Consider the following 12,999-nt stretch of genomic DNA (forward strand, 5'->3'; position numbering starts at 1 on the left):
AAATATGAAAATGTGATCTGCTGACAGTTCGCTGTGTCAGTTTACAGCACTGCTGTTTTATAATCATGAAATTGTTAGTTGGATCTCCTGCAGGAAACGTTAGTCTTGGTAGAATTTTAGTATTATTGAGCTTTCAGCAATCACACACAATTTCTTCTGAAATTGCTTTTTCTACTTATATGTAACATCACTACATTATTAGTACTGAAGCCTTTGATCTCAGGTCGTTGACCCCACACCAAGATGCTTGGTTCAGTGCTCATCAGGTCAAAGGTCACACTGGGCTCCAGCTAATATGATATGTTTTAGATATGTTTTAGTGATAAAGTTTTAGAGGAGACATGCTTCTTGTGAATTTTTGTTATTTATATACTTTTATAATGTTGAATGTTGAACATGGTTAAAATTCCAAAACTTAGATTGTTTTCACATGCCCACAAATGGCGTCCGTTCTGTAGTCTTTGTTGCTAATGTTGCCGCTAAGGTTGTTCCACATGTTGTTAACGTGTACTACTGTTTGTTTATGTAGTCTCCGGAGTCGGAGGAAGCTTCCAGAAGCAAACCAATCAGGACAGAGTGGGCTCATCAGGAAGGGATGGGAGGTAAAACTGCCTGTTTCAGACAGAGGCTGAACTGAAGGGCTGCACAAAGAGCAGATAAATAAGGAGTTTTTAACTGTAAACCATGCAAAGACATTCCAATGGAGCCCCAGGATATAAATATAGACCTGGAAATGTGGAGAATATGACTTCTTTAAACGCTTGGCTGCTAGCTTGGTTAGCACGGTGCATTTACAATCTATGGTTAACAGTGATAATGCTAATGCTAATGCTAATTTTTGCTAGCAAAAAACAGGCCTAAAACCGTTTGGCCTGTTTTTTGACCCATCAAACCTCATTGATGGGTCTTTTATTACAACCAAATGCTGAACAAGATTTTATTTAGGCGACCACAATGTTACAATTAACTTTAGTGAACTGAAAACACAAATAGCAGCAGCTATGCCTGTACGCCATGGTTACGTTACATAACTAACGTTGTCACCGTGGTAGCCACTTGTCAATCACAATGTAGCCACGTCCTAAAGCATATCCTGCTTTATCGTCTAATTCCATCTAAATGGGTCCATAAATTACAAAATGAACATCATTCTGTGTTGAAAAAGACTTGAAACTAGTGATTGAGACCATAAACTCATTAGGAAACAGTTTACTGAGGTAATAAATCAAGTGAGAAGTAGGGTCATTTTCTCAAAGAATTCCATATAATTGGACTTCTTTTTGCAGCCAGTGGAGTCGCCCCCTGATGGCCGTTAGATAGAATGCAGGTTTTTAGCACTTCCGCATTGGCTTCATTTTTCAGCCTCGGAGTTTGGCACTTGGCTGCAATTCACCGTTACAGAGCTCCACTCCACCAGGACATCAAAAAATGAAGAACAAAAAGAGCAACACAGCTGCCTGTCTAGAGTGCAACAATACATGTTGCGTGTATCCCTGTGTCTCCTTTTATTCTAATAATGCAATAAATGTTTACAACAAGAAAAAAATGTATTAATAACTTGTCAGTTTGGACGAAGGAGACAAAACCAATACTTAAAAGATTATAAATACATCTCAGGAGGAAAGAAGTGATGAAAAGCCTCTTTCAGTCTTGTCACATCCACTTGAGTATGTTTAATGAAAACACACATTATGTTTCGCCTCTTTTTTGGAAATTTGAAGGAGATCAAATCAATATTGTGCTAAAAGTGCTTAAAACCCACTTCCACAAAGCGAGATAACATCCATCACAATTACTGACCTCTGCTGATTGTCTAGAGTTCAATCACTGTGTTTACTTTCATTCTCTATTACAATAACTTAATAAATGAGTCTTTCGAGCACTTTTTCGGTTCCATAATTTGTCTCCTTCTAAGAATTCCCCCCAAAATATCTAAATTTAGGAACTTCACTTTCATATCTGTGTCTTCTTCTTCTTTATTCATGTCATATCTTTCTTAGTCAAGGCTGTAGTTAATCTCAATGGTTAAGTTTGATATAAGAAATCAAGCAACATGACTTTTAAGGAGACGATGATCAACACGGCTTCTCGACTCATTTTAAAAAAGGTGAGAGAGAGAAGCGGTGGTTGAGCAAGCTAGAAAATGGATGAGGAGAGCGAGCAGTGGAAACAAGAAAGCTGGTGAATGAGAGGAAGAAAACAATATTTTCTTATATTTTGTTTCACGGTGGTTACAAATAAACACCCACACCCCACACCTCCACACAACCCTGCGGAGCTGTTGCAACGCCTGATAATGGTGCCACAGCCACTTAATACACATTATAGGTGTACTATGGGAGTAAAGTAAAAAGAACAGAATGACCGTTGTTTAATTTTTTTCTTCTCCATATGTTTTTATGTATGAAAAGACCCAAAATGGACACTATAAGCGGACAATTGATTACTATAAGCGAATTATTTAAACAGCATTTGTATAGGACTGATTCTGCCCCGAGCTTTTTGATCCATATAAGTGGTTGATCACTGTAACTGTGATCACTATACTAAACTTCCACTGCAGCTCAGCTGGTTTTTAGTTCATATTGATATCAGTAACTGACAGATGTTACTTCATCATAAGCTCAGATAACATGGAATGACATGTAAGTGTATATCATTGCTTCACATTGCATTGCATTGTATTCTGTTAAGATACAGAAGAGAAGATATGTTGCAGATTATATTTAAGGACCAGTGGAGATACTGATGCTTGTTGCATTGAACCTTTGTCCACACATTTTACTGCCTAGTTCATAATACATGTGCTCAATTGGAAGAGCAAACAGAACTGAAGTGAAATATGAAATACTTTTGTCTTCACCTGGTTAATACTGAGAATATTTGTTTTATGACCAGATTGTTGTGAGAATGTGTTTCAGGCTGGTTTCTCTGAGCTGCAGGTTTAGTGTTTTTCATACTTATCACCCTCCAACTGGTGAAGTATCAGTTTTTGGGTCATGGAACAGATCTATATTTTGGGACTTTAAGCCCACGTAGCTCTGTAGTGTTTTTTGTTTGTATTTGGCCTGCTGGTATTTAAGGCTTTCTTGAGCCTGCTTGTGTTTTTGGTTGTCTGTTTGCACTGTTTCCCTCCTGTCTTCCTGTGCTCTTCCCCAGCCTGCTTTTCCCTCACACCTGTCCTGCATTCAGCCTCGTAGGCCCTGCCCTTTTCCCAGTGTTTTCCCCAACCTATCAGCTTCTTTCCTGTTCTCCTGTTTCATCTCCTCATTCCCCTCACTTGAGTTTCTCAGCCCATCTCCCCACCTGCACCTCATCTCCTCGTTAGTTCATTTAGTATTTCAGTCTTGTGTTTTAGTTCAGTCTTGTTGGATCCTTTGTAGCTCAGTTTTGTTCTGTCCTGTTCAGTTTTGCTTTGCCTGCATTTCTGAGACTTAACAAAGATAATTCTTCAGTTCCTGTGCCTGATGTCTCCTGTATTTGGGTCCATCTGCTCTGCTACTATGAACTCCTGTACTAAAAGTGAACTTTATAAATGTAGAAAAACAACAATCAGTCACTTTTCAAATCAATTTAATATGATTTATTTCTGGCTTCAGGTTTATTTCTCCCAAAAAAGAACAACTCTGCTTGAAACAGCTTGATATTTCAGTAAAAGCAATAAGTAGTAAATCATCAGAAATTGTTCTGGGCTGCTGTTTTTATTCCAGATCATCTTCATCCAGGACTTCAAATCTGTGAGTTTGCACAGATTGCATCTTTTGGCCTTACAATTCTGGAACACACTCCAATCTTCCCTGTGGTGCAGAGAGGCAGAAAGAAAGGTTAAACACTTAACACTTATTTTAACACTTTAATGTCCTAAAATTAAAAGCATGATTAAAAACAAAAACTGGATTTTTTCACCTATTTTCACTTTTATTTGAATACAAATATAAATAATTTGCTACAAATATAAATACTGGGCTCTCTGCACATCACTAGTAATAATACAATTCAACACGTAATTTTCAATAATAAATGGATGATGAATGAATATTTACTTGGCTTTAAATTGAAGAATTGAGGGAATTTTCTGTTTTCCCTAAATTCAGTACCAAATTATATTATTCTTTCCAGGATACTTGTATGGAAGTAATTAGGACCATGAAATAGTGTGAACCAATCCTTGGCTGGAAAAGTTCAGTTAATACAGTATTTTGTTTTTACAGTTCAAATAATTTCAGAGAACTTTGCAGCTTGGCAGTAATCATAGGGAAAATACAGACTGTTTAACTAGAACACTTCTAATTAATTAATTCCAATTTTTTAGCCAGCAAAACCTAAAGTATTTTAGTAAGTGCACAACAGGTCAGTTGATCATGCAAAAATGTGAAATTTGTCAACATGGTAAAAATGAAATTCATCACATCCTGCAAGGTTTGAAACTATTTTGATTCTCCAGACCTTCTAACTATAGCACTCTATGTACTCGTAATATATCACATTTGTTAACCCAACAGATTTTAACAGCTAATTCTCACCTCATTTATTTCCTTTTTGAGCCACGGGAGATTTGGTCTGAGACACCTCTCCTCATCGTTGTCGGTTGTAATCCTAGAAACAGGAAACAGAGAAATGAAACAATTAGACATTTTAATATTACCTGAATGTAGGCTGATGCTTCTATCCACAACACCTTATTAAACATTAGTCCCACTGTGTTTTTTTTTTTTTAATTAAATATTGACTTGAAGAGAGCCCAGTATTCCTCTGCTGTTGTTACAGCAGTGTCTTAAGTGTTGGATAACAGACAAACATTTATCATTTGACAGATTCCTTTATGGAACCAAACCTGAATGAAGTTCAAGTATCCTGTAATACAGTATATTTAACCCTGAAACAGCTATGATTTCATGTCACTGAGTGGTGTTCTGGTATCATGAAGTTCTTCTCAATTAGTTTTCCAGCAGATTACAGTAATGACATCAGAGAGAGATGAATACAGATTTATTCAGGTTTAGTATGTTTAAAGAAATGTTCAAAAGAACATGCTGTACTTACAGGAAGGCATGCAGGCAACTGCCTTGTTGTTTCTGTTCAAAACACCTCTTGATTGGCCCAATATCAGTCTTCCTTAGAGCATATGCTGTCGTGCAGCAGAGATATATGGGATAACGTGCCACACCTTCACACAAAGAGAGAGAGTCACTGTGAATTAATTTTTTACTCATCAATACAACAAACATGACACACTGTAACGTGATCAATCCAAGAGTCAACACTAATACTTCTTTATTCATATAGACATCAGACTGTGATTAATTTCTAAAGGGGTTAAAAACTTAGAAACGTAGGTCTTTATCAGTTTGTAGTTTTTATTGAAGCAAGACTCTACAGCTGCAAGAGGTTGCATAAAGGGCCAGTATAAGATCAATAAGGAGCTTTTAGCTGTAAATCATACAAAGATATTCCAGTAGAGTCCAAGAATATAAATATAGACCTTTAAATTCACTGTTGTTGACTTTTTGTAATCAAATTATTTTACTATTTTTATTGTTTTATTGTTTCCTCTGTTGGTTTTTACTGTCAATCAATCTAACTTTATTTGTATAGCACCTTTCATACAGGTGAGTGCAATTCAAAGTGTTTCACAGATCTCACATTGTAAACAAATGTAAACAGTAGAACAAGCACTATGCAACTATGTTTGAAAATGTGCTAAAGATAGAAGATTAGAGATATACGGATATTGAATTATTAAGTGGCAATTTTAACAATTGTTTCTTTATTGTAGCTTTTTGAAAAAGAAACAAATTAGTCGTATTAGAACTTAAAACTGAAAAGGTGAATAATTATTCCACTGTTATACTCACAAATTAGATGCATTTTCTTGCAAAATAATAAATAGAAGCAGGTTTTTACTTTACTTCCAGAAGTATAGTCTGATTTTTTTAATTCTTTTTTTTCTTATTGGTTTACTTGACAGAATATACAAATGGATAATATTAATGTTAATAGAAAAATTGACAAAATATTATCTACAGCATGTTTTAAACTTGTTATGCTAATAGCAAATTTTTACTGTATATCCAAAAAGTCAAAGGCGACTGAACTTGTTTTAGATTCTTGAAAATATCTTCAAGAATTTAAAACAAGTCCAGTTGCTCTTGACTTTTTGAATCTACACCAGTGGAGGCTGGTCCATAGAGGCAGAGGAGGTTGATCCTCCTCTATCTTTTGAGAGGTAAAAGGGAGATCAAAATATAAAAAAGAATATTTGGTTGAAATAAACCATTACAAATCTCAGTATTATTTATAAAGTATTTTTTCTCTCTTCTTTGGAAAAAATCTATCACTGAAATTCTGTTTAAAATACTTCAACAGGGCAGGACAAGAAAGGGCAGTGTGTGAAGTGGTGGTGGTGGTGGGGGGGGGGGCGCAATTGGTAGAGGTGGAGTGGGGGACAGAGGAGGACGGGTGCCTGCTGTCCTCCGCAGGGCGGGCTCTCTTACATTGGACTTAATGTATTTCTTTTTTTTTTCATGCTAATCTGTGATTGGCCATGACACGTAAAATGATGCTCCAAGGGAGGACGTCCTCTCTAACCAATCAACAACCAGAATGTAATATTGACATCAAGTTGGTCCAATGATAGTTTCCAGAATTCATCTTCAATTCTCTCCACTGTAAGGCAGAGTAGCAGCAGTAGATAGCTCCTTGCGTTAGCCAATGCAACAGCTGGCTTGTTGTAGCAGCCTGAAGGACTCTTTATACATCCATGGAAGGACTGTTAAGGACTGTTGTTAAGCTAACAGGAGAAATTATCTGGACTGTGTAGCGCAGCAGCAGCAGGACGCTGCCAGGGAGGCTGGAGAGAGAAACAACTGGAGAAACAACCAGGAGAGTTAGCTTGTTTGTCATTGTTGCTAATGATATCAGACTGGTTAACCAGCAGTCATAAAGTTCTGTAAACTAACAAACAAGATGACCAACAGCCACAAATGGATGTTATAACATGAATACTTCATCTCCATGATAGAAAGAAGAAGACGTCAGATAACGTGCGTCAGATACAGCTTCTCTCTCTCTGTCTCTTTGGTCGCTAATTTAATCTCTGATGGTTAAATGACTCTCTGTGTGGCTGTTGTGTGAATTTATCTCCTTAACAAGAATGCAGCAGAGATCATATAATGTGTTGTGGGTAACGTTAGTTTGCTTGTTGAAGTTACAGTGAGCTGTCTGGACTCACTCATTCATTCGTTTTTAATTGAGTAGTTGTTCAGTCACCCATTGATGTTGTATGATTAGTGAATGAGTGCAGGAGGTCTGGCTGCCTGCTTCTGACAGTTTCTTTAGTTTGTTTTAAGCCGAGCTGTGTATTGAGTAATAAGCTTAAAGTAACTAGAATAACAAGTGTTAACTAGTGGTGTAACGGATTGTAGTTGACCCGTGATCCGTACGGATTGCCCCCCACAGTTCGGCAGGTATATGAACTGCAGATTAATTGCAAAATTTAATGTCTCATTTAAGACAAAGTAAACAAACTGCTGAAAGTACAAGTCATGGACAGACAGCATGTCGCTAACAGGGATTTTGAAGAGCAACGATCAAACCAGCGTCTAACGGGTCCGATGTGACATTTGAGTTATGTTTACCTGCTGTTTAATGTGCTGCAGCTGAGCCACTAACTACGTTAGTGGTGAATGTTCGTTATCAAGTTTTGATGATGTGGACAGAGGCTGTTTCATTGACCGTTTAAAAGATGAAGGTTTCATGCCTCATATTGCAATAACTGAGCATTGAATATTTTATATATTTTTATTTTATTCAAACATTGGACATCTTAAATGTTGTTTTCATTTAAGACCATGTGCAAAAGTTCCTTGCTGTTTCTGGTTGTAAGTGTGTTGCAGATAAATAGAAAACAAAGTTTTATTTGTCTCCCCCTTTTTTTCCGCTTATCCTAATAATGATCTGATCCGTGACTCAAATCCGTGATACTTTCTGAACCGTGAGGTTTGTGTTCATGTTAACACCCCTAGTGTTAACATGTCAGCTTTGTAGACTATATTTTGTATATCGTACATATAGATAAGAGTGTGTAAGTCATGTGAACACTTTTAGATGTTTTTAGTGTTCAATCTTTTTAGTTTTCAGCACTGATCTGAACCTGTATCACATTATAAGCTTTGTGCTTCTTTATATATTTCTGTATACTAAGAAAATATATAGGAAACACGTGTAAATCATGTGATATATTGTCTGTTTTTGATGAGAACATAAATTTGTTGTCACAATAGAACAATACTATAAATTTGAATTTCACTTTGTTGGTAAAATCACACATCTGTACCACTCCATGGCTAAAATGAGCTCTTCTTTGTTTAGAAACAATATGTATATGCTAAATGTCTTTAAAGAAGCAGCCTTTTCACCACTCAAGCCAATTGTTTTATTGGCATATAAAATTGCCCCCCACCCCTCCGATTTCATCAGGTGGGACAATGATATAGTTTGATGTGGTTTGTTGTAAGATTCCATGTTGGTTTTCCTCCTGTCCTCCCCAATTTTTTGAGTCACCAGCTGCCACTGATCTACACTCACTGGTAACTTCATTAGATACACCTGTGCAACTAATACAATCCAATACAATCCAACATCTCTGCCATGAATTCTACATTTATTAATACAGTGAAAACCGCTTGAAGTGATCACTTCTGTCCGGGTCAAATTGATCGCTATAAGCCATTTCTATTTCTTAATTTCTCATGAAGATTACCATTTAATTGGCATCTGTATATTTATTACATGAATATAAAGTAATGAAATGGGCAGCTTCGTCATTTACTGAATTTTGTTGACTGTTTCAAAAGCAGTGGAAGAAAGAAAGCTGGTGAATGAGAGGAAGAAAATGTTAATAATGCAGCAGCCGCTAAATACACATCATAGGTGTATTATGGGAGTAAGGTAAAAAGAAAATAGAATTACCGTAGTTCAATTTTATTTTCTCCATATGTTATTATGTATGAAGAGACCCAAAAGGAACACTATAAGCGGACTATTGATTACTGTAATCAAATTATTTAAACAGCATTTGCATAGGACTGATTCTGTCCTGAGCTTTTTGATCCATATAAGCGGTTGATCACTGTAACTGTGATCACTATATGCGGTTTCCACTGTATTTTTCCCTCCTCATGTATGTGGAGGGAGTGGACAAAATATTAGGAACACCATTCAATATAATGCACTCCAGTGCACCACCACAACCCACTACGACCTCAATAGTAAACATAAAGTAGAATTATCACCTGTCTGACAATGTCAACAAAAACTGAAAATGTTTAAGCTTCATAAATGTAGAATTCATGGCAGAGCTGTTGCATTGGATTTCATTAGATTGCACAATTGTTCCTAATAAAGTGGCCGGTGGGTGAACGATGACCTGGATGACTGAGAATCTAATCTAAAGCTAATAGTGAATTGTTGTGAACAAGCTGAACACAAACACTAATTGTTGAGCCTAATTAGCCACATATCTTAAGTAAGCTGAATTCTTGTAGACTTTGAGGCTGAGACAGGAAATAAAATACCTGAATCTTTTCTAAACAGTGGAGTTGAACAGCTTTTGGTAACTATTGAATGATTTTTGTAGCTTATATATGCTTGTCAATAAGTAGACAAGGTCTGATGTTTGATTATTACAAACAAGTTTACAATAAATAGATGGTAAAAGCTCCTTAAACATTAGTGATATATTAGAAAAATAAACCTGTCAACATAAAAATAGCCTTTATTGTGCTCTGATTAACATTATTGGTTATCAGTTTGAGTTACAACACACAGATAAAGGTTTATCAATTCAGCCCTGAAACTCTAATTATTAGAAATAAATATACACACATACTCTTTAAAGTCTAATTAACTTGTACTACCCAGTTATCACATACAGTGTCTTTACAGGCTCACATCCTGAAGTAGCCCGAGTTCTCTGACAAGACAAGGCCTAAAACCTTAAAACATAAGAAAATGTGAGAAAGCTCGACAGAGGCAGTTGAAGTGTTATGATGTTTAGTACTTACGCCTCGGTCTGGCGAGGGTGCACAGACACACTGAGAGCAGGAGGACAGTGATGGTTAGGATCCTCATGGTAGCTGATCGATTGACTGCACAAACTGACAGATGATATTTATTGGTAACAGCAGAATGATCGTCTTCAGGTGGGTTTGGTTGCTTTTAAACTCCAACCCTCTGAGGGCAGTACTGATGACGTACTTTCTTACATGTTATTTTTGTACATGTAAATATTGTGTGTGTGTGTGTGTGTGTTTGTGTGTGAGGGGTCATGATGCTATCAGACCTCCGTCCCTTGTCACAGAATCTTTATAGTGCTCTTTGCCACTTCAGACCACCAACATGTCAACAACATCTTTCTGAGAAACAACCTGATACACTTCTAAAGAAGACACACACAAAACCACACAGAGGCTGTGATTATGACAGTAATTAAAGCTTCAAGTATATATTTGGTGGCAAGTTTGTGTCATGACTCCTCTAAAATGAACTCAGGTTGACAGTGGCTCACATTCTTTAGTATTGTGACATAATCAACTGATAAACACCTTAAACTGCTCAAAATGACCTCGGATAGTCTTGAGAGGCAAAACACTTCATTTTAGTCCTTATTGGACCAAAGATAAGAACTAAATGTTGCTTTAATGCTCCTCAATCTGCACTTACATGAATGATTTTTCTGATTATTTTAATGTATGATTAAGCAACCGATCCCCTAAACTTGCAAAGTACTGGAAAACTGAGCCATGAAATGAAGAAGAAACTCGATTGCAAGAGCCAATAAAATCTTCTGATTTTAATTGAGTAAAATATACTGTAGGTGCATTTACAGCCCGTCTTAATTTGGTCTTTTATTTCCCCTCTAACATCATATTTAGTGCATCTAAGAATTTTTTGACAGGTTATCATTTCAGATAACTTTCTCACACACTTTAATGGAAACTAATTCAATGACATGAATGTGATAGTGTTGACATACATGCACGCTCAGACCACCACTTGTCATTTCATTTCACTTTATAATTAGCATCAAACATAAAAGTTTTCAGCAAAGACGATACGTCCTTTTCGAAACATTGCCCAGGTTACTACGATAAAGTATGTTTCTTTTGATGGTTGTCTGCACCACCATTATATGTGTTGAGGCAAAAAAAACTTTGCTGTGTGGTGAGGAACAAGAAAAGAAAACACTGAGCTTGCTCTCAGATTTAAGGAATTTAGTATCTAGTATCAAGTCAAATTAAAATGAACAACCAACAGCAATCAGCAAACAGAGACAAAGTCTCGCTATTCGGCCGAATAGGGTGCAGCCTCTCTTAACCAAGGTGGCATCAAGAGACTGAACACAGGTCAACCGAAATGACTGTCCTTCAATGCAAACCGATCCATGCAGATGGTAATGTATCCCTTTGACGTCTGTCCTGATTTCACCCCTGCACACAGTTCAACTCCGTCCACTGTCTAGACGCAGGGCTGTCAGTTTGTTTAAGACCAGTCATTTGAGTTCAGTGCTATTTACTTGTACAGTTCATTCAAACATACTTTGATGGCACAAAACTATCTTCAGTTAAATGCTAGTAAGACTGAAGTGGTTTTATTTGGTCCCTCCGACTCCAGTGGGGGTATAGCTAATCTCTTAGGGCCCCTGGCCCCTTACCTTCATTCTCATGCCAGCAATCTCGGTGTTATTTTTGATTCGGCTCCAAAAATTTGATAAACAAATTAATTCTGGTGTCAGCTATGCGACACCTCTCCCTCGTATCCACAATGTCCCAAAACTACAAGCACCCATGGAGTCAGTTATGCTCCTCCTGCGCCAGACTGAACACCATTTAGCCAAAAAACCAGAGTCTCCGCTGCCCAGCACCCCAGAGTCTCTGCTGCCCAGTGCCACAGAGTCACCTGGTCCCGAGCAGTCAGCTGTCCTTGCCAACATCCAGCCTCTTGGCCACCCTTCTCAGTGGCTTTGCCGAAGCCTCAGCTCTCAAGGTCTTTGTCCTGAGCATCTCTGTCGACCTCCAGAGCGGCCCCACCTGTGTCAGCAACCTCTGGAGTGGTTCTGCCCATCTGTCTTGCCTTCCGGTCGCCCTCTGGGGCAACTCCATTCATCTGCCCTGTCTCCTCCAGTCATGATTTCCAGCCCCCGGGCCTTCCTCCTGAGGGTCCTTACTCAGCCCCTGTTCTGTCCTTGGGCTGTCCGCCTGAGTCCTCATGCCCTGCTAAATACAGTTTTGATAGCATCCTCAACTCAAACCACTTGGATATGTGTCATCAGACCTGGCTGATCCTGACCTGGCTTATCCTTACAATGTGACCCCAAATCTGCTCCTCATGGTGGCTGAATGCCTTCCTTCCCCAGGCAATGTATGATGACTCAGATCACATTTCATCATAGACCACTTACCCAGCCTTCAAATCCGCCAGACAGGAAAAGGGCCACAGAACCAGAACCCACTTAGTCTGGTGATGATGGTTAATTTGTTAATTATCAAATATGTTACTGTATTTGAGGGGCGGCTGTAGAAAATCCTCCTTCCTGCCCAGTCCTAGGTGGGCAAGACTTAGCCTCAACCTAACAGGCCACAACTGAACTGGCTCAGGCCTTGCTCAGTCTCTCCCGTTGTCTGCTGCAGCATGCTGACTTGACCGTGCTATTAGCTGTCTTCTCCAGTTGACTATGCACAAGATGCATTATTTGAGTAAGTTGAAGACGTTTGTTGTAGTTATTGCTGTTTCTTTGCTTAATGACCAAATGAGTGTTTTGAGTTAAGATTTAAAGTATTAGAGTACCTTTTGTGTACTGATTATTGCTTTGATTAAGACTTACTAGAGTACCTTTGTTTGCTGGTAATTGTTTTCATCTGCCTTTTAGCCTTTAAATCAACTATGACAGTCAACTATTTGTTCAGACTTGAACATGTACAAAAGTTTATGTTTTGAGTA

This window comes from Thunnus thynnus, chromosome 21 (genome assembly GCF_963924715.1).
Source record: "Thunnus thynnus chromosome 21, fThuThy2.1, whole genome shotgun sequence".
Classification (NCBI taxonomy): domain Eukaryota; kingdom Metazoa; phylum Chordata; class Actinopteri; order Scombriformes; family Scombridae; genus Thunnus; species Thunnus thynnus.